Raw genomic sequence first — 25313 nt, forward strand, 5'->3', positions numbered from 1 at the left:
ATTCATATGCACTAAACATAAATCTTTTTTAAAGTTGGTTCTCATCCTTCTCTAAGTCCTTGGTTTGTCCTGCTTGGAGGTGCCTTGTGCTTTCCGTGTTCAAAATACATACTAGTTTTCCTTATTGTTTATCAAGTAAGAAGGTAAATGTGGTCTAAAGTAGTAGAGCCTATGAATTTTTTTTCAGCTTATTGAATCTGCTTCCTTGATGCTAATGGTACATGCCATTATCCCCTGCATTTGGGAAAGAGGAGGCAGAAAAATCAGGAACTCAAGGTCATCCTCCTCAAGTGTGAGGCCAGCCTGAGCTACATGAGACCTTGTCTCAAGACAAGCAAACAGCAAGAAAAGATTTAATGAAAATCGTAAACTAAATTGGACTCTAAGGCTCAACAAGAGATCAGTTACTATCAGCCCTTCTTGTTTGTTAAAAAGAAACAATAGAGACTGGAGAGACAGCACAGTGGACAAGAGTGGACTTGCTGCTCTTCAAGAGGACCTGAGCTGGGTACCAGCACCACGTCAGATGGCTAACAACCACTCGTAACTCCAGCTCCGGGGGATCCAGTGCCTCCTGTGTCCTCCAAAGACTCCTGCTTACGCGTGGCATAACTCCCCCGCAGCCCCCATAATAAATAAAAGCAAATATTCCACTCTGGAACTATCTTAAGTTGAATTCTTTCCTTGGGAGATAGGGTGGGGCAGACATAGTATCTGTATAAGCAACGTCAGCTTTAATTCCACAGGCATCAATCCGTGATGTCATACTGTCATGACCTGAAGCTGCGGTTTGTGTATAGATGTTCTAGCTTACCCTAAATTTTAATCAGTTAAGCCATGATTACATTTCTTATATATTTATAATATTTAATACAAGGTATATTATCAACTAAGTTTGAGGTTGTTTGCTTGATTGATTGACCACATTATTATAGTATTTGGCTATATTTATTTCCATAGCTCATTACATCTGTTGTGTCAAAAGAAGGTCCTGATGACTCTGGCAAGAAGTCGTGACTTATCTTTTGGCATGATAAGTTGAAGGTGCTTTTAAATTACTATTCCCAAGAGTTTCTGTATATGAACTTTGGGTAGATTCCCAGTTCTTCCACTTTCTAACTAGACTCTATATACTTTTTGGAATTGTGGTGGTTTCAGTAGGAATGGCTCCCACAGGCTCAAATAGTTGAATGCTTAGTCATTAGGGAAATGGAGCTGCCTGAGAGAGGTTAGGAGGTGTCACTTGGATTAGGCTTGGAGTGTGTCTCTTTGGGGTTTCAGAAGCCCAAGTCGAGCATAGTGGCTCTCTCTCCCTGCTCCAGGTGGATTTCTCCCCTACCTCTCCACCATGTGGCCTGTGTGTCACCATGCTTCCCGCCATGATGACAATGGACTAAACCTCTGAAACTCTAAGCAAGCCCTGATTAAATGCTTTCTTTCCTATGAGTTGCTGTGGCCGTGGTGTCTTCACAGCAATAAAACCCAAAGATAGGAAGGCTGCATCAAAACTCAGATTCTCATTTCTTTCAAAAAGCTGGGCTATCTGGCAACTTTGGACTCATATAACACAAAGAACTGAAGCTAGGCGTCCAGGCCATTTCAGATAGGTTTACTACAGTCTCTGCTTGTTGAGGCCACAGAGCCTGGACCTGACTTGGGGTGCAGAGAACTGAGCTTACGCTGCCTGCTCTGTGCACACTGCACCCCATGTGTGTCCTCCCCAAGTGTAGAGTACGCCTTTGCTTGTGCTTTCTCAGCTTTCTAGAATGGCCTATCCTCCACAAGGCCCTCTCTGCCTGCGGGTTACTGCCTGGTCTAAACTCCCAGGAGACTCAGTGTCCTGTCCTCTCCAAGGCCAGCTGTTAGTGTCCTATACTGTTTTATGTAAAACCTTTCGATGTGTAAACAACTAACTTGAAGTCAGTTAATGTATGGGCCGAAAACAATTAGAAGCTCAAACTGAAGCTGGTTTCGTAGAAGCATGGGTCTGGCATTCCACAGGCTTCCTGGAGAAGGAAGGGCTTCTCTCTTGAACGAGTCTTTCCACTCCATGAAGATGGGGTAAGTTTTTCTCCCCTTCCTCCCGCTCACAGATCAGTCTATCTATGCCACGGAGAGACTCTGTCTGCCTGGCAGCAAAGGCCCTGAGGCTACGGGTGACCAAGAGTAGCGGGTACTACCTGCGCGTGTTCGTTTGCTCCGTTCTAAAGTTCAGGATTGGAGGGTCCATCGTTGTCTCACAAACAAAGGCAGGATTGCCCATCTAGACCTCATCGGAGAACTGAGGCGATGCTTTCCTCTTCATCTGGCTCTGAATTTCTCTCACACTAGTTTCCAAACATGAAAAAACTCTCTTCTCTTTAAGTAAGAACCTTTTTTTTTAATTGTCCTTGGCCGTGTGTCACAGCTGTGGAGGTGTGAGATCCACAGGTTGGAAGGAGTCAGATCCCCCGGGCCTGGAGATCCAGGTGGCTGTGAGCAGCCTGGTGTAAGTGCCAGGCTTGGGTCCTCTGGGAGGGCAGAGAGCGTTTCTACCAGCTGAGCCAGTTCTCCAGGTACTGGTCCTTCTAATGCCAACAGCACTTACTTTTCTTTAAACTGTTTCTTTGGTTGTTTGGTTGTTTTGAGCAGAGCCTCATTCTGCAGTCCAGACTCAAAAATTCTCTTGCCTCAGCCTCCTGAATGATGGGATTTCAGGTGTATGACATCATCCCTGGATTCTTCTCGAACCTTCTGAACAACTAATGCGGTCCATTGCAAAGATAAGTCTCAGAAGCATTTACCAAATTAGGTCAAAAGACATATAAACTTATGGAATATAATTTCCATTATGCATATATTTGCATAATTCAAATGTTTTTTGATGGGGATATAGCTCAGTGGGCAGAACACTTACCTAGCACACACAGAGATTTGGGTTCAATCCCTAGTACTAAAGTAAAATCATTCAATTTTAATAATAAAATATTCGTTTTAAGGAAAAAAGTAAAAAAAAAAAAAGAAACTAACACACAATGAATTATATTTGGTTTCAGATCTGTAAATATCAACAACCTTACAAAAAGTAATCAAAATAGTGAGGATATAAAGTCTGCCCTATGTTATATTATTGGAATTGTAAAATTTGTCAATCAACATTCAACAATACTACTTCACTCATTAACAGAATATCTAGAAATCGTTGCACACATAATCATATCTGATGTATTTTTAAAGAAATGAAAATATGCAAAACATTTTATGTTCACAAATATTGTACCCTCATTGTTTTAATATTTAAATACAAGTTATGGTCTCAATGTTTCTCAGCAGGGTACTGGTCATATGCAGTTTTTTATTTTATTCTTAAAAATATATTTATGTCAGATAGGGAGATGGCTCAGTGGACCTCCAAATTCATTCAAAAGCCAAAGAGGTGAAGTAACCATGTATAACTCCAACAATGGGGATCTAGAACCCATGGATCCTTAGTACAGTTGGATAACTAAACAATCTGAATCAGTATGTGATCCTGACAGAACAAAGTAGAGAGGAATAAAATTAGAGTTAGAAGTTCAGTGACAACAGTGGGCCTCCTACTGTTGTAGATTGATTTCCTCCAAGATTGCAATGTTCAGTCTTTGTGAGAGGTTCATGTAAAAAGATAAAGCAGTAAAATATTCTAAAGGGAGTTGAACAATTCCATCCTACAGAAAAAAATTAGCCTAGGAAATAAAAAATCATAGGTTTCAGGAAGATTCTGAAACTGAACAAATTCACAAGACCAATTTATACCCATGTATCTATAGGCAATATGAATTGTTGAGAGTAATTTTCAGACAAGCTAAGGTCCCTGGAAGAAGCAGACATCAGCTGAGCTGCTTGCAACACACTCAGACAAATTGATCTACCTGGAAAGTATACTCCCCAATATTTTCAGTTGCTTTCATGTTGTGCAGTGATTCAAAGCTGTTGTGAACTGTCAAACTTATGGCTTTTACTGATGCAACTATCCTTGAATCATCCCTGCTCTTTAAATAACCCCTTACCTACCAATATTCCAGTAATTAAGGCCAACAAAACTCATTGGCTCACAAAGTTGGTGTTTTTATTACTTTGGTCTATTATCGTTTATCTGAGGAGAGTAGACATTTTTTCACATCTCTCTAGGAAAAGTATCATAAAATATACACACATACACATGTATACATATGAATACAAATATATACAAACATGTATACATATCATCTAAATGCAGAGAGTACTTATTTTTCGTGTGGAACATCTGAGATACACAACTGAATGTTTAAACGAAGAGTATCTGTGTAAATACATCAATACATAAAATTATATGTTTTATTATTAATAATTGATTACATATGAATTAACACAATTGTATGTTCCCTGCTTCCAAACATTCGTTTATGAATCTCGATGCTCCTAATGAAAATAGCTACTATGTGTGCATATATATGCAATATGTTCAAAAACACTGGTTTTGCAAAATATCACATCATTCTGTAGAAACAGGGAATATATGTAAGAGACATAGAGGAAAGCCAAAGTTATTGAACAATAATAAGATAAGCATACTAAAATACAACTATAAACAACAAGCAGATCAAGTTGAATATCCAAACATATTTACATCAGAAGAGTTATATAAAGCTTAAAAGAAAATTGAGCACTGGATTTTAAAACAGGGTACAGTGACTGAGGCCACCTTCATCAAGAAACTGACCATTCAGTATACCCAGTAATCCAGTAAACACATTTCTTGTAACTAGAAAACTTACCATTAGATTTTCCTGATTTTTTTTTTTGACAGACATTTTCTGTAGCTTTGGGGCCTGTTCTGGAACTAGCTCCTATAGACCAAGCTGGTCTTGAACTCACAGAGATCCGCCTACCTCTGCCTCCCAAGTACTGGGATTAAAGGCATGCACCACCACTGCCTGGTGATGCTTTTATTTACTCTGTATTTCCCTGTTTGAGACAGGGTCTTATTCTGTTAGTTCAACTGCAGTTCTCTATGTGCAACATTCTAACTTTGAAGTTAGAGTCATCCTCCTATCTCTTCTTCTAGAGCATTGTTTTACTGGTGTGAAGCTTTTATTTTACTTTTGAATATTGATCATCATGAAAGATAATATAAAATCATGCAATCATATGTTTGCTCTGCCACAGTTTTTTTTCTTTCTTTTAACCCAACACTGTTCTTGTACATTGTAGTTCTTGGTATGTAAATACATCAATATTTTAATCTAGGAAAATAGAAATGATAATGTCTACCCCTAAATATTCTTGTTTGAGAAATAGTCTTTTTTGGAGTTTCCAGAGAACATTTATTCTTTGAATTATAATATTGTTTCACAGCCTTAAGCTTTAGACATTGCTATGAACCTCTTCTTGGTTGTTCCTGTTATAACTCTGAGGAACACCAGAAATTTGTGAGTGCTTGTCCCAGCAGCATCACCATGTAGGAATTCATTAGGCCCCGTATTCCCCAGGGGCCACGATTGAAGTCTCTAAGCCAGTTTTTTTTTTTTTTTTTTATTTTCTACCTCCGGTATCTCATCCCTCATAATGAGGAAGTTATTTCCAGACACTCGCTAAAGAATATCTCAAAGAGCCTTCCTCCCCTTTCTCAGCACCCGTGGGACCCCTGCCAGTCAAAGGGCATATAACTTGATCCAGATGCTATAGAAACAATTCACAGAACCAACCAGGTACAGTATTTTAATTCTTAGGTCTGTCCTTTAAAAATTGCTTGTTTGTAAGCATATCTTCTGTGTGCTTCAACTTCATAATACATTGCCATTATGTTTCCGTTGGAATAATCATTACCAGTGACTCTCTTTTCATTTGTATCTGTGATATTCAACTTTTGGTTTCATATCTGTACTGTAAAGCAGATAGATATGCACAGCTCTTCCTCTAATCTTGTGACATTCATACAGTGAAAATGATTGGGTCATTTTATATTTAATTTATAACCCCATGGTTCTCTAATAATTTTGGTAGAGGGAGTACATGGAAAAATTACCTTGAAGTTGTCAAAATGCATCTGGCTATTGTGTGTTTTCTCTCTGAGCTCACACATGATTTTTAATGTCCATTGATACAATCTTTCCTTTTGTTCTTTTTCAGTCACATTGCTATTAGCTGTTTCCTAGAATGGAGAGAGAATAGCACTCAGTCTCAGATCCCGCCATATTCTGGCAGCACCTGCTAGTGATCGTGATTCAAGATGACTATTAATTTAGCATGAAGATCATCCACTTATGTCTTAACTGAAGGTATATGAATCATGAGGTAAGCAACATGGAATCCTGGTTTATGGGCTCCTGGTGATTGCTTCTTGAACTGACTTATTTTTTAATTCATTAAAGTTGTTCAGTGAAACTAAAATTTTGTATATTTCAAACCCTTTTGAAAGAAGCAGTAATTTACTTGTCCAGGTTTGTGTGTGCATGTGTGTGTCTTTGTCGCTGTTGTATGTCAGTGTGCACTTGTGAGTGAAGATGAGGTATCCTGGCTAATTTTAGAGACCAGAAGTTGAAATCAGAAAGTCCCCTCCAATTGTATCCATGACTTCCTTTTTGACATAATGAACCTGGAACTCATGGTTACACCTAGACTGACTGGATAGCTAGCTTCTGGATCCTCCTGAATCCAAACCCTTGTTCTGTCTGCCACACTGCCTGGCATTCTCATGACTGCTGGGAATCCAAACTAAGGTTTCCTTACTCAGGAAGCACATTACTCTGAACCATCTTACAAACCCCAAATTTCATTTTGCATCTTATTATGTTTTCTCTAAACTTCATTTGAAAACAATGGCATATGTTTTACAGAAGAGGTAAGACAAGCTATGTCATATAATCCTTAGGCAATGGAAAGACAGATTAACTGAATCACACAATATACATTCACATTTCATATGAAAATTGACAAAAATCTCTTTAGCACATGTTATCAATATGAATCTCTCGAGTTCTGTTTACATCCATGGAAAAATTAATGTTTAATCTTCTATGGACCTTGAAAAGGAATTTGTGCTCACAGATAAATATACAAAGCAGAATGTACAGTCATTGCATCTAGTAACAATTATCACTCCGACAGTGTCCCCGTAATAAATAATAACAGTCCTGTCACAATAAGAATAATAGAACAAAACATCTTTCAACACCATTGGTCACAATGAGCCACCTGTTTCTGTCTTCCAGGTCAGGCTATGCAGTTTGCATGACCAAATGAGATTTTCCTGATCACCTGAGGTACTTGAGGAAATGAAGAAGGTTAAAAAGAAATTAGTAACATTTGTTTTTAGGGATCCTTGGAAGAAGAAAAGTCAAGAGCTTAAAGGCTTTCATTGTGATGAGATGGTAATAATTATACCTTAAGAGAAACACATTTATCAAACCATAGCTGGCAATGAAAGTGGAGTCTAGTTTCTCTCACAGTAATGCATGCCTGTCCTTACTAAAAGTAATGAGATGCAGTCATTTGAAAATGTGCTCTACTTGTAAATGCCTATAAAATGCCAACTAGACTAACTCCACTGAGTTATATAAATAACTAGTGGAAGCATCTCCCTCTGAAGTACTTCAAAAACAAATTATTCAAAGTATCTACCAGGTGCTGTGCAACACAAGAAGAGAGGAAGTTGGCACTTGGTGCTTTTCCAAGTCACCTTCTGAAGCACTCCAGAGCCTTGGAGAGTGGCTTATCAGGACACATTTGAATATTTTAATTATACACTTCAAAAAATACTTCAGAGTCATTTGACTAAAAGTGCAATTTGTGTATAACATTTTAGTACTTAAATCAACTATAAAATAGCATTCTAAATTAAAATCCAATACAGTTTGCATTTACTTTGTTCAAGAAGATTGAAGCTAATTATAACTCTCAAACTAAGCAAGACTTTGGGAGGTAGCAATGAATTTATGAATATGATGCGTTGTTACATGTGAAAATGACAATACCCTTATACTTGATACATATATTTGATAAGAATATAACCAAATATAAAGAGTTTTAAGAAGAGGGAATAGGATAGAGGTAGAGTTTTGGTTTTGAACATTTTGAGGAATACATATCCATGGACGGTGTATGCAATTGAATCATCTTTTTCCAAAGCTCATCATTTCTATCACTGTCATGTAGCAATTTCTGCTGAACTGAAATATTCCATTTTAGGGAGAGATGCATGAAGTTAAGGAAGCAAATAAAACATCACATGTTGGGGAAAGAGAAAGGTAAGAATCACAAGACCCCTTAACAAGCTGGAGGCAAGTCATGTAGAGGTTTCCTCCGGAGATACATTTATTAGTTTTCAGAAATGCTTGAGTGGAATTTCTTTGATACACTTGCCTTTGAGTCATCTATGTCATTGAAAGTAACAATTCAGCCATACTCTTGAATGTGCATTGGCATTCTATGACAGATCATAGTAAAGAAGACTAGGAACACAAATGAAGAACAGTAAAGGACTCAGGTTATGGAGAAATCAGAGTGCAGAGTCTTTATTCTTAAGCAAATTATACTGTTATAACTCTGATTACAAAATACATAGTATGCAAGACACTAATCTGTAATGCTTTCTTTTTCTTACTGGACAAAGAATATGTTACTAATTGAACTTCTTCCAAGAAGATAATCGTAAAGAACATGACAGTTAGCCAAGGAAAATCTTGTATGGCGTGTAAAGGCAATATTCTGCCATAACTCTGCAAACATCCTGTTGTTTTCAAAGGATGTCGGCAAATACATTGTCCTGGCCTAAGAGCTCAGCAAATCTTCAGCTTTCTGAGTATAATTTTGATGGTATTATCTGTCCGTCATTGTTTCCCTACCTTGATTAATTGGAAAACTGTTCATGAATCACAGGAATAGTGTCATACAACCATATTTAAGGTAACAGATTTATTAGTCACATAAGAATCCTCAACCTATAGCTTAGGCCACATTTCATATTTAAATCTCTCTACTTTTCAAAGTAGAAAGGATCTTATTTTATGGTAATCTAGATTGTTCGATCATTTCTGTATTTTAGATTTATTTTGATGTAACATGACAGTTTTTATGTATTTCCAATAAACTGCTCTGAGAACTTTAAGGTATGGTCTTACACATTGCATCCTAATCCAATTAGAATTGCTTTTAAAAATATTTGATCACCAGGATGTGGTGGGGATTGCTTTTAATTCCAGCACTTAGAAGGCAGAGTCAGGCAAATCTCTGTGAGTTTGAGGCCAGCCTGGTCAACAGAGTGAGTTCCAGGACAGGCTGGAAAACTACACAGAGAAACACTGTCTCTAGAAGGAAAAAAAATCAATTCCTTGAGAACTTCACACCACAAATAATTTTGTTCATTTTCACCAACCACTCCCCTTGTCCTTCATTTAACTCCTCCTGACCCTTTCCACACCAGCTCCTCCAACTCTGTGCTTTTTCTCAAATTTTGTAGGGTATGGGCTTCAATTTAATATTGTCCATATACATCTAGGTTTCAGACCATCCATGGAACACAGTCAACCTACCAGAAGACATACCTTTAAAGAAAATTGATTGTCCCAGACCCAAGAACCATCAACTTTCCATAGCCCCCAAATTAAGGATAGTAGCATGTGAATCTTTTACCACTTCATGCTAGAATGTTAATTAACATGGATCTATTCAGCAGAATTGCATTTTTGTATATGATGTTAAAATTCTACACATGGAGACAGACCACTCTATCACAGTTAAAATTTAATAATAAAAATTATTACCTAGTAGAGCATTAAACTATTTTTTCTTTGTCTGATTATACATACATAGGTAAATCAAAAAATATGTCAAATAATTTTTTCTCAGATTTTAAACATTAGCAGATAAATTCACAATTTACATAAATATTACAGTAAAATTGTATAATTGACTATAATTTTTAATAGGTGGATATTATTAACATCCTTAGGTATATTATATAATTAATTATTAACCTAAGTATCTTCTTACAGGCAGTTTGAACTCAAGAAATTAGTTGAGATATATCTAACTATATTATACTAAGTAAAAATCTGCTAGTAATTAAAAGCACTATTTTTAAATGTTTCTTTATAATTTTTGATGGGATTTTGCTGTGTAGTCTAAGCTAATTGTACCTTTGGGCCCAAAGTCTTGCCTCACCCCCAGAGAGCTAAGGTTCATTATTTAATGATTGTGTTATATTGTCACAACAAAATCTATATGTAATTCTTTTTCTGATTATTTTTTCTCTGTTTTTTTTTTAATTATTTACTTACATCCATACTTCAGGCTTTCCTCCCTCCTCTCCTCCCAGTCTCCCTCTACCTCCCCTTTGCCCTGCCACACATTTCTCTGTTTCTCTCCAGGAAAGGGCAGGATTCACATGAAATATGAATTTGCAATAAGATTAGGAACCTCACCTTGTATTGAGGTGGCCAAAGTAAGCCAGTATTAGGAAAAGGGTCTGAAAAGTAGTCAAGAATCAGAGACAGTCCCTGCTTCCACTGTTAGGAGTCCCACAGTAGACTATAAATAGACATTTCTTTCATGTCCACCTATTCCCAAATACCCGGCAGTCACTTTCCAAACTATCACTTTATGAACACTTTATTTTTAACACAGAAGCAAAATTCACACAGTGAATTAAAAAAAATCTTCAACAAATGCTACTTCTCTAACTGGATGTTGGCAAATAAAAGAATGAAAATAGATTCATATTTATACACCTACAGAAAACTCAAGTCTAAGTGTATCAAAGACTTCAACATAAAACCAGAAACACTAAACCTGATAGGCGAGAAAATGGAGACTAGCCTTGAAGTCATTGGTATAGGAGACACCTTCCTGAAAACGACATTAACAGCACATTATTAATTGACAATTAATAAGTGAGACCTCAGAAAGCTGAAAAACTTCTGCAAGGCAAAGGACATCTTCAAGAGGAAAAAATGATGGTCTACAGAATGGACAAAGATCTTCACCAAACCAAAATATTGCAGAGGGCTAGTTGACAAAATTTATAATAAACTCAATATGATAGATGTTAAAAAATTCAAAATAAAACAAGTCTTGCTGATTTTCACAAAGAACCAACTCCTTGTTTTATTGATTCTTTGTATTGTTGTATTTGTTTCAACTTTATTGATTTTGGCCCTTAGTTTGAATACATCCTGTCTTCTACTGCTCTTGGGTGTGTTTGCTTCTTTTTGATCTAGAGAGTTCAGGTGTGTTATTAAGTTGCTAGTATGATATAGTTTTAATTATGAAGACTTTTATTGCTATGAACATTTATCTTATCACCACTTTCATTGTGTTCCATAAGTTTGACTATGCTGTGCATTAATTTTCATTGAATTCTAGGAAGGCTTTTAGTACTTTTTTTTTTTATTGTTGTGATCAAGTGGCCATTCAGTAGAGAGTAGTTCAGTATCCATGAGTTTATAGGCTCTCTATTGTTTCTGTTGTTGAAATCCAGCATTAAACCTGGTGGTCTGATAAAATACAGGGGATTATTTCTATTTTTATGTTTCTGTCGAGACACACTTTGTGGCTAAGTATATGGTCCATTTTGGTGAATGTTTCAAGAAGTGATGAAAAAGGGGTGGTGTATTCTTATGTTTGGGTAAAATGTTCTGTAGAAATTGATTAGATCCATTTTAGTCATAATGTCTGTAGTGCCATTATTTCTTTGCATAGTTTCTGTCTAGATGACCTGTCTATTGGTAAGAGTGGTGTTTGAAGTCTCCCACTATTAATATATGGGGTTTGATGTGTGATTTAAACATTAGTAATGTTTCTTTTACAAACGTGAGTGCCATTGCCTTTGGGGCATAGATATTCAAACTTGAGACTTCATTTCGGTGGATTTTTTTTTCTTTGGTGAGTATAAAGTGTCCTGTCACATCTTGGTGTGAGAGGTCCTTCTGTCTAGGTGTTGCTTTTATTGATTAATGAACAAAGAACTGGCTTGGCCTATAGCATGGGAGGTTGAAGTAAGAATCAGGGAGCCACCATGGAGCTGCCCCTGGAGATAGATGTGCTGAAACTTTGCTGATAGGCCACGTCCTAATGATGATATACAGATTAATCAAAAAGGGTTAAATTAAGATGTAAAAGTTAGCCAATAAGAAGCTAAAAACTAATGGGCCAAACTGTGATTTAATTAATACAGCTTCTGTATAATTATTTCAGGTCTAAGCTAGTTGGGCAGCCAGAAAGAGCACGCAGCCTCTTCCAACACATCTTTTGATTAATTTTGGTTAGAAGTCTATTTTATGAAATATTAGAATGAATACATCAGCTTGCTTTTTGATCCCATTTAGTTAAAAAAAAAACCTTTTTCCAGTTCTCTGGGCTAATATCTTTGTTAAGGTTTGTTCCTTGTATGCAGCAGAAGGATGGATTCTGTTTTTGCATCCATTTTGTTGGTCTGTATCTTTTCATTGGGAAACTGAGTTCATTGATATTCAGGGATATTAATGCTAATGTCTGTTATTGTGTGTGTGTGTATGTATACTTGTGCTTGCTTTCTTCTGGTTTTGCTTGTATGTATTTATTTATTTTAATTTCTTGGGTGTTTTCAATTTCCTTTTGTTGTAGTTTTTCTTCTAGTACCTTCTCTAGGGTTGGGTTTGTGAATAGATATTGTTTAAATTTGACTTTTTCATGGAATATCTTACTTTTTCCATCTTTGGTAATTGAATGTTTTGCTTGGTATAGCAGTCTCAGCTGGCATCCATGGTCTCTTAAGAGTCAACAAGACTTCTGTCCAGGTTCAGTTTTTAAAATCTTCACTGAGAAGTCAGGTGAATTTTACAATGTCTGCTTTTATATGTTACTTGGTTTTTGCCTGTGCAGCTTTTAATATTCTTTCTTTGTTCTATATATTTAGCATTGTTGTCATTATGTCACAAGGGTATTTTTTTCTGCTTCAATCATTTTGTATTCTATAAGCTTCTTGTACATTTATAACATCTCTTTTTTTAAAGTAGGGAAATTTTTCTTCTAGAATTTTGCTGAAAATATTTTCTGAATATTTGAGCTGGAAATCTTCTATTCTTTTTATTTTATGTATTATTTTAAGTTTAATTTTTTAAAATAGATCTTTTCCCATTTTATATACCAAATTCATTTCCTCCTTCTTCCCTTTCTCCTGCTCTCTCCACCTTCCCCACCCCCACTCCTCATCCCATCCACCATCCACTCCTCAGTGAAAATAAGACTTCCCATGTGGAGTCAAAAAAGTGTAGCATATTGCTTTGAGGCAGGACCAACACCCCTACCTCCATGTCTAGGCTGAGCAAGGTATCCCTCCATAGAGAATGGTTTCCAAAAAGTCAGAATTAGTAGTAAAGATAAATCCTGGCCTTACTGCCAGTGTCCCCACAGTCTGCCCCAGCCATTCAACTGTCACCCACATTCAGAGGGCCTAATTTGGTCCTAGGCTGGTTCCCTTGTTGTCAGGCTAGAGTTGGAAAGCTTCCATTAGCTTAGGTAAGCTGTTTCAGAGGGCATCTCCATTATGGTATCGAATTCTTTGCTTGTATTCTTTTTTTTTTTTTATTGAGAAAAGGAAAAAGAAAAGAAAAAAAGTTTCTGCCTCCCCACAGCCTCCTATTTCCCTTTCCCTCCTCCCACCTTTCTCTCCGTCCCCCCACTCCTCTCCCCTTCCCTCTCCAGTCCAAAGAGCAGTCAGGGTTCCCTGCCCTGGACTTTGGAAGCTCAGCCCAACACTCAACTGTGGTTCTCTGTACCTGCTTCCATCAGTTGCTGGATGCAGGCTCTATGGTAACATTGAAGATAATCATCAGTCTGTCTACAGGACAAGGCCAGTTCAGCCACCCTCTCCACTATTGCTTAGGCTCTCAGCTAGGGTAATCCGTGTGGATTCTTGGGAATTTCTCTAGTGTCAGGTTTCTTTCTAGCCCCATAATGGCTCCCTCAATCAAGATATCTCTTTCCTTGTTCTCTATCTCTGTCATTCCCCCATCTGTACCATCCGTTTCCTCTATTTCTTCTTCTCCTTCCTCTTCTTCCCAGCTCTTTTTCTTCCTCCTTCCCTCCTCCCACAACTCCCACACTCTCAAATTTCTCAGGAGGTCTTGTCTATTTCCCATTCTCTGGGGGAAGCTAAGTATGGGATTCTCCTTGTTACTTAACTTCTCTGGGGTCATGTACTATAGACTCCTTATCCTTTGCTTTACAGCTAGTATTCAACTATGAGTAGGTACATACCATGCTCATCTTTTGAGTCTGTGTTATCTCACTCAGGATTGTTTCTTCTAGTTCCATCCATTTGCATGCAAATATCAAGATGCCATTGTTTTATACCACTGAGAAGTACTCCATTGTGTAAATGAACCACATTTTCTTTAACCATTCTTTGGTTTAGGGGAATCTAGGTTGTTCTTAGGTTCTGGTTATTACAAATACTTCTGCTTTAATCATAGTTGAACAAATGCCCTTGTCATATGGTTGAGTATACTTTGGGTATATGCCCAAGAGTGATATTCCTAAGTCTTGTGGTAGGTTGATTCCAACTTTCTGAGAATATCCATACTGATTTAAAGAGAAGTTGTACAAGTTAGCACTCCCACCAGCAATGTATGAGTGTTCCCCTTACTCCACATCCTCTCCAGCATAAGTTATCATTGTTTTTATTTTCAGTAGGTTTCTCTGTAGCTTTGGAGCATGTCCAGGAATTAGCTCTTGAAGACCTGCCTGGCCTCAAACTCATAAAGATCCACCTGCCTCTTTCTCACAAGTGTTGGGATTAAAGGTGTGTGCCACCACCACCTGGTTATCATTGGTGTTTTTTATCTTAGTCATTCTGACAGGTGTAATATGGTATCTTAGAATCATTCTGGTTTGCATTTCCTTGATGACTAAGTATGCTGAATATTTCCTAAAGTGTCTTTCAGCCATTTGAAGTTCTTCTGTTGATAATTTTCTCTTTAGAGCTGTATCCCATTTTTTTAAATTTATTTATTTATTAAAGATTTCTGCCTCCTCCCCGCCACTGCCGTTTCAAGGTCCAAATCAGGAGCAGAAGGAGAGAGAGCACGAGCAAGGAACTCAGGACCACGAGGGGTGCACCCACACACTGTATCCCATTTTTTAATTGGCTTATTTAGAATTTTGATGTCTAATTTCTTTGTATATTTTGGATATCAGTCCTTGGTCTGATGTGGGGTTGGTAAATATCTTTTTCCATTCAGTGGAGAATGTCTTATTGACTGTGTTCTTTGCTTTACAGAAAATTCTCAGTTTCAGAAGGTCCCATTTATTTATTGTTGCTCTCAGTGTCTGTTCTATTTGGGTTATAATTGGAAGTAGTCTCTTGTGCCCACACGTTGAAGTTTCCTTTCCACTTTCTCTTCTATCAGGTTCAGTGTGGTAAGATTTATATTGAGGTCTTTAATCTATTTTGACTTGAGTTTTGTGTAGGGGAATAGGTATGAATCTATCTGCACTCTTTTACATGTTAACATCCAGTTATGCCAGCACCATTTGTTGAAGACGCTTTCTTTTTTCTATTGTACGATTTTAGCTTCTTTGTCAAAAGTAGGTGATCATTGGTGTGTGGATTAATATCCTTGTCTTTGGTTAGATTCCAATGGTCAACCTGTCTGTTTTTATGCTAATATTAAGCTGTTTTCATTACTGTATCTCAATAATAGAGCTTTATATCAGTGATGGTTATGTCTCTGGATTGGAGGATTGTTTTGGCTATCTTGGTTTTTTTTTCCATATGAAGTTGAATATTGTTCTTTGAGATCTGTGAAGAATTGTGTTGAGATTTTGATCAGCATTGCATTGAATCTACAGATTACTTTTAGTAGGATTGTCATTTTTATTATGTTGATCCTACCTATCCAAGAGCCTGAGAAATTTTTCCATTTTCTGATATCTTCTTTAATTTCTTTCTTCAAAGACTTAAAGTTATAGTCAAGCTGTTTTTTTTTTTCTTCACTTGTTTGGTTAGTGTTACCCCAAGACATTTTATGTATTTTTCTTTTCCACTTCTTTACCATTTTTACATAAGAGATCTCCTGATTTTTTCAGTTGATCCAGGTCAAAGGCACAGAAAATATATTCAACAAAATCATAGATGAAAACTTTCCCAACCTAAAGAAAGATATGACTATGAAGATATAAGAAGCTTACAGAATACTAAATAGATTGAATCAAAAAAGTCCCCTCACCATATAATAATCAAACAAACATACAGAATGAAGAAAGAATATTAAGATCTGTAAAGAAAAAAGACCTATTAGAATTACACCCAACTTCTCAACGGAAATCATGAAAGCCAGAAAATCATGAACAGATATTTTGTAGACAACAAGAGACCATGGATCCAAGCCCAGACTACTATACCCAGCAAAGCTTCCAATTACCATCGATGGAGAAAACAAGATATTCCATGATAAAATAAGACTTAAACAGTACCTATTCACAAAACCAGCCTTATAGAAAGTACTAGAAGGAAAATACCAACCCAAGGAAGCTAACTGCACTCACAAAAACATAGGCAACAGATACCCTCAAAAATAGCAAACCCCGCCACGCAGTGGTGGCACATGCCTGTAATCCCAGCACTTGGGAGGCAGAGGCAGGCGGATCTCTGTGAGTTCTAGGCCAGCCTGGTCTACCAAGGGAGTTCCAGGACAGGCTCCAAAGCTACAGAGAAACCCTGTCAAAAAAAAAGAATAGCAAACCCCAAATAAGGGAAACATACAAACACTACCACCAAAAAAAAAAAAACAAAAAACAAAAAAAACACACACACACACACACACAAAACCGGAATTGATAATCACTGGTCATTAGTATCTCATTATCAATGGACTCAATTTACCTATAAAAAGACACAGGCTAACAGAATGGATATGAAAGCAGGATTCATTCTTCTGCTGTATACAAGAAGTACACCTCAACCTCAAATACAGGCATAAACTCATATTAAAGGATATGAAAAGATTTTCCAATCAAATCAACCCAAGACACAAGTGGGTGTAGCTATCCTAATATCTAACAAAATAGACTTCAAACTAAAATCAATCAGAAAAGATCGAGAAGGACAGTTCATCATCATTGCAGGAAAAAAATCCATCAAGATGAAGTCTAAATCCTGAAGATTTGTGCCACCATGTCAGACAATAACATTCTTAATCTATTCATGTAAATATTTAAAATGTTATATTTATATTTGACAGAGATATTTAGAGAAAGAAATATCAATTCTGTCTTACTTTTTTTCAAGAAACTTTTCTGGATTCTGATAGAATTGTTCAGTGTTTACTATGAAATAATGGGGATTTGCTGTTTGTGGGACCAGGATCTATCCCTGGTGCACGAGCTAGCCTTTTGGGTCTATTCAATATGGTGGGATAATTGGCACAACCTTGATGCAGTTGGGGAGGGGCTTGGTCCTGCCTCTACATAATGTCACAAGCTTCATTGACTCTCCATGGGAGTACTTACCCATTCTGAAGAGTGGGTAAAGGGTTTGGCGAGGAGGAAAACTGTGGTTGGGATGTAAAATAAATATATATATATATATTTTTTTTTTTTTTTTACCGCAGCGTAGTACTCTAATGTGTAGATGTTCCACACTTTCTTCATCCATTCTTCCATTGAAGGGCATCTAGGTTGTTTCCAGGTTCTGGCTATTACAAATAATACTGCTATGAACATAGTCGAACAAATGCTCTTGTCGTTTGATAGGGCATCTCTTGGGTATATTCCCAGGAGTGGTATTGCTGGGTCCAGGGGTAGGTTGATCCCGAATTTCCTGAGAAACCGAAACACTGATTTCCACAGTGGTTGCACAAGATTGCATTCCCACCAGCAATGGATGAGGGTACCCCTTCCTACACAGCCTCTCCAGCAAAGGCTATCATTGGAGTTTTTGATTTTAGCCATTCTGACAGGTGTAAGATGATATCTCAAAGTTGTTTTGATTTGCATTTCCCTGATCGCTAAGGAGGTTGAGCATGACCTTAAGTGTCTTTTGGCCATTTGAACTTCCTCTGCTGAGAATTCTCTATTCATTTCAGTGCCCCATTTTTTAATTGGGTTAATTAGCATTTTAAAGTCTAGTTTCCTGAGTTCTCTATATATTTTGGAGATCAGACCTTTGTCTGTTACGGGGTTGGTAAAGATCTTCTCCCAGTCCGTAGGTTGCCTTTTTGTCTTGGTGACAGTGTCCTTTGCTTTACAGAAGCTTCTCAGTTTTAGTAGGTCCCATTTATTCAATGTTGCCCTTAAAGTCTGTGCTGTTGGGGTTACACATAGGAAGCGATCTCCTGTGCCCATCTGTTGTAGGGTATTTCCCACTTTCTCTTCTATTAGGTTCAATGTTAAAAAAATTAAAAATGGAAGAGAAAAAAGGAAAAGTTTGAATCTGAAGGCCTATTTAAAATATCAGCATTGTTGAATATGTCTATACTCTCATCATTGGGAGCAGTGACTGGCAGATTCTGGAAGCTCATGGACAGTTGTCCTAACCAAAATGATGAGATTTACATTCTGTGAATGGTTTTGTCTAAAGACAATAGGGGTATAGTAAGAAAGAACGACTTTCAAATTTGTGTTCTGGAATGTGTGCACATAAACAAACACACCCTAATAGACAAGTATGTACCATGCACACACACGCTTCTACTACTACTGCTACTACTACTACTAGCATTTCTGGTTATTTGTGTTAAATTACTTTTTTATTTGTACTATAAACATCATACTTATTTGTTAATGAGTATTATTTTGTATTTAACATTAAATTTGGTGAAAAAGACACCTGGATTTCTAATATCCATAACTATTTCTCACATTACTCTGTTTTACTATAATCAGTATCAGAGAAGTTATGACTATTTTCCTCTATTGTTTTCCTCTAAGTTCCTCTGTTTTCTTTCCTTTTTATCTGTGTTCTTCAGAGTTAACACTGTCTACTGCATTTGTTGCATGCAGTTTGTAGACTGTGTGGCAATCGTGAGTGACATCATTATAAAATTTTACTTGCATATAAAAACTGCATTGCTTATTCTGCCTTCTCCTGCCACAACTTATAAATTCATCTGGCAGTTTTAATAGTCTCTGCAGAGAATAGTGGCTTTTACCTGTACATAAATGTGAATAATGACTGTAAGCAATTGCTATTCTCTTTCCTTTTAAAACCTGTAATTAACAGATGCTACCAGAGGAATTTTGAAGAATATAAACAAACAGGTCAATCCTTTTTTTTTCTCAGATTTGATAGCAATATCACTTTAATTTAACATTGCTGTTAAAGTTTCTTATAGGTGTGTATATATAATTAACAAGTTTGAGGGATTATGTGTCCCTTTTTCCTTAGAAAAAATTTTCAGTCAATAAAACCAAATAATTTTCTTTCATTTTCTCTTGTACCAATTTATTTCTTTAGTTTTTAAATATATTAGAATATATATACTTTGTTTTTGAAAATTCTAGTTATGGCATTTTTTCTTAAACTTAATTTATTGATGATGTGTCATAATGCCACAGAGCTGTCCAAGTAAAAGCAACAACTTCTCTGAGCTCAGTTGAACACTTGACATCCAAGATTGTCTCTCTTCAATGATCTTGCCTTGTTCACAGGCTAAGAGCTTTATTCTGTTCTTCCTGAATCTATACAGTTGCCTGGGCCTGTGAGCATGTCACAAATAAATTCTTTGTGAGTGTACAGAGAGAAGTTTTGCATTTATGGCAAGATGCTAGTGTCAAATATCCATTAAAATCACTCAGAGCAGGACAGAAATAGCCTATGAAAGACAAGGGGCAGCTCATCAGCCAGCAGCTTAAGATAAGTTCTTACTAGGCTCCGTCAGTCTACATGAACTCACAGGACCCACTGGTTTCTGTCAACATGAACACCTGACACTTGTTATAAGAGGTATGGCTAAGGAAATCTTAAAAGCTCTGCTGTTTAGGTAGTCACATCTGTAGCAATTAGAGACATAGCCCAAACCTGTCTCAGAAGTCCCACTTTAGGGAGCTCCACTAAGGTAAACCTGGATCCTAACAATGTGTAAAAGAATTTAAGAGTGAGCCAGATTCTTTTAAATATCTTTTTAAATAATTACTGTTAGAACTTGTTGCAAATAATTGGGGACTTTTGTATTTCTTGTTGTGTTATTCAACGTTCAGCAGCATATTGTAATACTCAACTTATAGTAATCGAATAGCAATACAAACAATATTAGTATCATTCCATAAACTTTTATCTGATTGAACAGCTAATTTCACAAGTATAAGCATAATACACCTCAATGTCTTCCTATAATCATATTTGCAGTAATTGTTTCTTTACCCATATGTATGTGTATAGTGTGTATATCTTTATGGGTGCACATGTATGGGTGCAAGTTCTGTGTAGGTGCATGCACTTGATGTGTATGTGAGGATACCTGAGACTGGAATTGGCTGTCTTTCTAGATTATTCTTCATCTTATTCATTAAGTTTGATTCTCTCACTTGAACCCAGGGTTTGTTAGATGGTTGAGTCTAGACAGTCTCTCTGTGTTTGGACTGCTGGAAACTAGGTCATACTCAGCTTACATTTATATGGGTGCTCAAAATTTGAATTCAGGGCTCAATGGTTGCTTGACAAACACAGCATCTACTGATTCATCTCTACAATCCATAATTTTGCGATTTATTCTGAGGTTTAACATTTTTATTCTCAGTTTTAGAAAATTCAACTTTATTGTTGAGAAAAGGACTGTGCAAGCAACAGTACATGTAGAACAGAAGGGCAGCATTCTGGAATCCGTCCTCTTGATCATCTTTATATAGATACTCTGGATTAAAATCAGGTTTCTAGATTCTTGGGGCAAACTCCTACACCATAACATTTCCTCCAGTCTAGGTTTTCATGTTGCCTTATTTGGCCAAGTGGTTGCATTACAACTGAAAAATCCTTTTTGTTTAACCACAATTGTTTTAGCTATTGATGAACATTTACTTTTCTTAAGTAGTATGTCTGTAAACTTTGAGAAAACTTCTTTTAATTTTTTTGCTTTGTCCACTAACTCTTTTCTCTTGTTCTCTCAGTCAAAATAAACTGTTTCTGAAGAGTCATGTCTTTTTTTTGACTCATACATTGTTTCTGTTATTAGATTATAGAAAGTTTATGGCATCATTATAATAAAAATATAACTCTAGGTTTTGCTTCATCAATTCTCTTGCTTCTTTTCAATTTTCTCCCTTTCTATAATCAGCCTATAATCACTGTTGCCCATGATAGTACTAGTAATCACTTCTGAGACACTTTTGTATTAATTCAAAATTATATCACATTCCTTTCTCACATACTGTAATAGAAGGTCATTGTTTTATAGCAAATAAAAAGTTGATCTTGATATTTGGCACTTATGATTCCTTCTGGGAGGTTGTGTCAGCCTCACTGTCTTTCCATCATTGGTACACTTTCTTTTTTTAATCTCTGAAATATTTAGTTTTCACTTTATCCTTTATATTCTATGATACAGCAACAACGGTCCTGGCTGTCCATATTACCCATTCCCCCTTATAACCTTTCTGTAAGTCAGAAAATGTTCATTATTCATTTTGACTTAACTATTTCATCTCTGCAACAATGTTTTAATGTCAGCCTTGCTATTTTCAACTTTTTTTCCTTTTCAATCTTAAAGCACATACTTTTGTTTTTGAATTATCAACTTCCTCTTTCCAGGTTTTCTTTTGTTTTTGTTTTTTTTGTACTTCATGATCATCAGCTTTATATACTGTCTCACTGAAATTATATCTGAAAGGAATTTGACATACAATCATTGTAAAGTTCTTTATGTATCTGTTAAAAGGTTATTCTCTAATGTATTCAAATTCTTACTATTTCCATGGTATTAATTTTCATCTGTGCTTTGAAAGACATTAGCAAGTGGCTTTGAAATATATATGTTTTTAAAACAACTCATATGTTCAATATTTTGAGAATTTCTTACATGAATACCATATTTACATAATTTACTCCCTTCTTTCCCTGATTCGATGCAAATTCTTGACCACTTTCCCTTTAATTTTTATTATTTTACTACACAAATGTGTATATGCAAACAATCTACACACAAAAACAAGTGCACTTGCTAAGTTCATTTAGTGTTGCTCATATTTATATATATTTAAAGATAACCACTTGGAATTAGATTAAGCTGTCAGAGAGGTAGTTCTTGGTGAAGACTGCTTCTCTATTTTTCAGTATTCTTTAGTTGCCTGTAGCTCATCATATATATATATATATATATATATATATATATGTGTGTGTGTGTGTGTGTATACATATATATATGTAGAGAGTGTATATATATATTTATATATAAAGAATGTTCAGTATTCTTTAGCTGCCTTGTATATATATATACATATACATATAATATGGATGTGTGTACATATTTACACACATATGTATATACCTGTAATGGAGTTATGCCACATGAAGTGATAATATTCACCTTAAAACATAAACTATTTAACAAAATCCCCAATGTCAAGTTGGAAACCTTCCTTTAATTTATTGGTCAGGGGAGTTTAAGGGAGTCCTAAAACAATACATGCTACTGCATTTACCCTTGGTTGACTCCCAAGAACTTGAAGGTAGGACCCTATTGTTGAAGATACCACACACTTGTTTTGCAAGACTTGAAAAAAAATCAAGTTGGAGCTGACCTAGAAGCCTCCAATCCTGAAAAGAAGTATTCACTGTATCATTTGGTACAATTCAAGTCACCAAGGGAGAAAACTATAGACCTACCCATCTGTGGCACCTGTGGACCACATGGGTCCTAGCAGAGGAGCTCTTTGTGCCTGGTTTTCTCAATTTAGCTGCAATTGTGGGTAAAGATTACTTTCAATTTTCTTTGTTTTTGCAAAAACTTATTTTCTGTCCACGCATTCAAAATTTCATGTTCTTATAGTATGTATCCTTTGACTTTTCATGCCAAATCACAGAGATGTAGAATTGTGAGCTATTTCTACATAACACTAATTCAATCAGTTGTATTTGATAAGATTTTACTGTGACAGAAAAAAAGTGGGTCATGAAATAATCCATGTTTTTCGAAAGACCACTGGTGATTTCGAGTGCCTTATAAGACCTCTGCCTCTGAGATATGTCCCGAGACATTGATTTTTTTTTTTGCTATTACCCCTATAACCCAACCAACACTGATCTGTGATTATAATAAATATGCAAGGGGAGAATAAGGACAGCCTTGGTCACAGGTCTACTCTTTCATTCATATTGAAGAATTTTTGTTTATTACATGAACCCATGAGAGTGCTAAAGGGTCTCAAGAATTTACTTAGCTAAAAATAGGAATACACACTCACTGATACAGAACAGAGTAGATGTTGCTGCAATCCAGCTGCTGTGTCCTGCAGTTCTGCCCAGGGTCCAACTGCTCTATGGTTCTGACTGAGAAAGAGAGAGAGCAGGTGAAAAAGATGGGAGGATAGAAAGAGAGAGAGAGTGAGAGCATGCAACTCTCTCCCTCTGGTCTTATACAGTAACATACAAACATGAGATTATGTCTTAGGGTTTGCTACCCCAAAAATCATTGGCTTAACAGAACAAAATCACACAACTCTTCCCTCATTTTCTAAATAAGCAAGTTCTCATACTAACATAAACCTATCTTCAGTAAGAAAAACTATCAAGTATTACACAGAAGAAAAAAAATGTAATAACATAAACAAAAATGAAACTACAATCAACAAGACCAATATTAAGCAAGAAACACATATTAAATGTCCAGGCCATAAGAAATTGGCAAATTACAGAGATTACTCCAATAGCTGACCTATCCTGGAAAGTTTAAATTTTGTACCTTTTTTTTTCTTGGTTTTTCGAGGCAGGGTTTCTCTGTGGCTTTGGAGCCTGTCCTGGAACTAGCTCTGTAGACTGGTCTCGAACTCACAGAGATCCACCTGCCTCTGCCTCCAGTGCTGGGATTAAAGGCGTGTGCCACCATCGCCCGGCTTCTAAATTTTGTACTTAATATGCGCTAGCTAAGATATAAGTGGATGATGACTGTAACTGTCTAATCTTGAACCCCATAAAAGACCTGAGAAGGAAAGTACTATTACCTGAGTAGGCAGAAGTGAAAGCAAGCAACCTCCAAAATCTCAAGACATGACAGAAACAGCTGGGTGTCTGGACAGTAACTCAATGTTTCTCTATAATGTTGAAACAACCAACTTTGGTTATAGGACTAGAATATATGACAGGCCATTTCCAGAAGCAGGAATATTTGAAAGACTCTCCTATATTGTCTCAGCAAGGTTCAGCAATCACTTTCCCTTGAATTTCTGTGTGTCCAGATTGGACAGGGTACTTAATGTCAATAGTCAAGACAAGGGCAGTTCTTTGCCCAAAAGGCCAGTTTTCTTAAGAAGAAAACAAGCTCCATATGGAGTGTCTTCAGTGCCCAGCATCTGCTCAGGAATAGATTGGAGCTACCAGGAGCAGTAGTGTTTCATGTAAACAGAATTCTAAATTATTAAAATATTTAAATGCCATATTCTGTGGGCCTTTGAGGTGTTTGAAGATTACCTATCTATATGTAATACATTCTTGTGCATGCTGAGAACCCAACTAACATAACTATAAATATGACAAACATGGGTGACTATTAACCTGTAATTCTTAATAACCATGTTACTTAAAGACAAAAGCTTCACATTGTTAAAATAAACAATCTATAAACAGATGTACAGCATAATGACAATGATCTCAAAATTGTAATCTATCTATATATCTATATATCTATATACCTATATACCTATATACCTATATACCTATATACCTATACACCTATCTATATATCTATCTTCTTCAAAGGTAGAAATGTATGCTGCAATATGACAAAAATTTTCTTAATTTGCATCAATAGATAAAATATCTTAAACAGAAGTAGTAACATACATACAGTATAGCAAAAATAATTTTGCATTTGTATCAATATACAAATTATTTAAAACATGAATAAAAATAATTTTATACTTATATAAATATATAAGAATCCATGTCAATGCTAATTACCTAAAACTAACAGCTGCTAATTTAGTTTATGAGTAGATATAATAATCTACTTTATTATTCTATCTTATCTACTCCCTTTTTTTCTGTATCAAATGAGATTCCTGAGACTAATTTTTATTATTCTACCTCCAACCCTATAACAGCTTATAACCAACCCTTTACAGATGACAATTATCCAACCCTGAGAAAAAACAGAAACCATTCATCTCATCTGTTAGGAAAGTTTATT

This window comes from Microtus ochrogaster (genome assembly GCF_000317375.1).
Source record: "Microtus ochrogaster isolate Prairie Vole_2 chromosome 14 unlocalized genomic scaffold, MicOch1.0 chr14_random_3, whole genome shotgun sequence".
Taxonomy (NCBI): Eukaryota; Metazoa; Chordata; class Mammalia; order Rodentia; family Cricetidae; genus Microtus; species Microtus ochrogaster.